Source organism: Nestor notabilis, unplaced genomic scaffold, assembly GCF_000696875.1.
Source record: "Nestor notabilis isolate BGI_N333 unplaced genomic scaffold, ASM69687v1 scaffold11457, whole genome shotgun sequence".
NCBI classification, from domain to species: domain Eukaryota; kingdom Metazoa; phylum Chordata; class Aves; order Psittaciformes; family Psittacidae; genus Nestor; species Nestor notabilis.
In genome coordinates, this window is record NW_009937822.1 from 37,384 (window position 1) to 40,549 (window position 3,166).

Consider the following 3,166-nt stretch of genomic DNA (forward strand, 5'->3'; position numbering starts at 1 on the left):
AAGGAAAGGGGGAAAACCCTATTGCAGACAGCTACGAAATAAGTGACCCATTAAAGAAGATCATTTCCTTATAAAGAAAAGAAAGAAAAATTTCCAAGGGAAAGAAACTTTCTCTTCAACCTTACTCAGTCAACTGTTGCTTTTCGTACAGATAGGAATTAGGCTAATGGGTTATGCCCTGTGTACTGCCTGGTTCTTTATGTATTTGCTTAGCTCAATTCCCCCTGGAAAAAAAAATTAACAACCCAACATTTTGTCACCCATAATAGTTTTCCATTTATGCCTTAGATAACAAGATGCTATCATGTTGTTTACAGTCCTACTTATTTTAACTTGGCCCTTGGAAGGGTTTTAGGATGACCCCAAGATCAACAACAAAACTGACCTAACAATGATAAGATAACACCAAAAAAAACCCACAACCCAACCAGCCCCTCAATGATTTTGGAATTAAATATTAAAAAAAACAAACAACATTTTACTCCAGAACTCTGTCCTTAAATAATTTATCTCTTGGATTTTGTACTCTATTTTAACCTTATTTTTCACATCTGCAAAGCAGAGAAGTCAGCCAAGTCACTGCAACGTTCTGAGAAGGAAATGGTTAATATTCATGAAGGGGAGTAGGAAATGTTGTGTTCCTATTATAAAGGGCAATTCCTCACCCACATGGGCATTTGGAGCTCATAAGGATCAGGCTTCCAAAAAACCCCACATTTCATGGCTGGAACACTAACAAATATGCAGAAGTGAACCGGCCTCAGCTGTTACAGTGATGGACCAGTGGTTTAAAGAGCTGCTGTTCACATTCAATGTCCACTCTCATCAGACCCTTTCTACTGACCAGTTATCCTCTTCCAAAAGCTAATAAGAGCTTTTGTAGGAGAAAAATTTTCATTTGGCTAAATGTTAATTTTACAATGCTGGCCACCTATCGTGGAATAATTTGCTTTTGTTTCATTCCCACACCCAACACACACACCACCAGGAAAGGGCTCTACCTTATATTTTCAACTCCTTTAAACAAATTAGGCAACCCCATATGACATTGTGGCTTTTATGCTTAGCAGAGAAATACTTCACGAAACAAAGGAGTCAAGGACATTACACCAGAGAGTCACTATCCCTTGGGTTTTGGCCCTATCAGCTATTTGACATGAAACTGTTTTGTGCTTCTTAGCACTTTTCTTTGTGAATGCTTACCAAATATTGTCTTTATTCTTTGGCTTCACAGTCATCTTATAATCATCTCAGCATTCCTGGACTTCAGGAAAGATCAGGTCCAGACCTAAAACCAGTTCCAAATTTCAAGAGTTTGATGTAAAAACATTAGTAATACTTGTTTCTAGAAGCAGTCCATGGGACCCAACTAAACTCACATTAGGACTGCTGTGGGGTTTACAAGCCATATGGCTCAAAGCCATTTTCAACTGGCTAAGGCTGGGTAACTTGTGCTTAGTCTCCTGATGGGTGATACTGTGGATAAGATAATTAACACAAGTGTACAACACAGGAACTTGTAAGAGACAAGGACTTTTTCCAAACAGTTAAATCATCATCTACTTTCACTTGCTTCTTGGTCAATACACAGTTTCAGACACAAAGAATATTCTGTTTCTCAGGCTTGAGGACTACTTGAGAAAGCTATGGGAGAAGCAATGGTTAACTGCCTCAGGTATGGGCCTCAGGGCATGTGCCTTCTCGTGCTGCAGTGTCCTGCAATGTTAATGAGAGCATCAAGCATCATTCTACTGTTACTTTTAAAAAAAGATTACTCTTAATACCATGTGCACCCAATTGTTTTGCAACAGCAGCTTCTCCTCCTGTTGCTGTGTCCTCTGGCCTGTAACAGATACTAATCAAAATGGAGAAGCTGCAGCAGGAGAAAACTGTGATCTTATTTCTCTAACACAGTGTGTTTCCTTGGCAGCAGATGCCTTTTGACACTGATCCCGTTCACACTGGAACTGTATTTTCCTACTTCTGTGGAAAAGCACTGCTTTTCTTCCTTCCAAATCCTACCTGCCATCCTTCCATAACAGGGTTTTAATAAAAAGCCAAACAAAGCAAACCCCTGTGCCACAAAATATCCTAACTTCCAGCAGCTGAAATGGACCCAAGCACTGACGAACATGGTATGATGAAAAATGAGCTTAAAACAGAACACCACATCCAAATAATCCCCAACTGGCATAAATTATCATCATCTACATTCATGTAATATTTGATACACATGAACAGATGTGAAAGAAATCCCGACTTTTACATGCTACGATTCAATGTGCTTTGGGGCATTCACTGAAGTCAACGTGAGCAGTTTTTGTCCTGTTGTGTTGGAAAAACGGCTTGGACAGACAGTAACTAGGTGTCTGTTAATTGAAAGTACACACATAATATTCATAACTGGATGCATGTAGTTGAGAACATAGTATAGAGATGTTTGACCTTGGCAATCTGTGACGAATTTCCTGAAGTTTAAGCCCTCTGACAGTTTTGCCTGTGCTTTCCAGGAAATTTCTAGACAAGCCGAGTCTGAAAAGACAAAAAAGAGACAGGATACTAGAGGAAGTATCAGCTCCAGGAGCGTGGCTCATCATGAAGCAGTGGGGTTTGGAGGCCAGTAATTTTTTTTCTCCTCCCTTTTAGTACCTGGCTGTGACCTAAGGACTTTTACAAGGACAACTTATACTTGAGGAGCTTGAATAAAAACAATTTCTAAGCTGTTTGATCAAAGGTCTGTTTGACAGAGGGCTCTCTTTGGTGTTGGGAGCAAAGGGAATTTAGAACAAACATGTGCTAAACCTTAAAAAAACCCCAACTAAATACTCAAAAATATTCTCATGCTGCCTTTCTTTTAATAAGTGTTCACACCCCAGTAACTTTTCCGCCAGTCTCTCACCAGTATGTGTTTTGTTTCTGCAGTAGTAAATTTCCAGTCTCCAGAGCTAGAGCAAACAGAAGCCAGTTAAATCGAAAATTATGACTATTCTTCAAGTATTTTATGACTCCTTTTGCATAGATTACTTGCATTTAAACTGTCTAAAACCTCTCCTACAGAGATCTTCTACATGCATCTCTATAGCAACACATAAAGGAGCAAAAGTATTTGTTTTGCTGTGTTCATAAAATATAAACCCACAGATTCTGGCATAATACGTAGCCACTC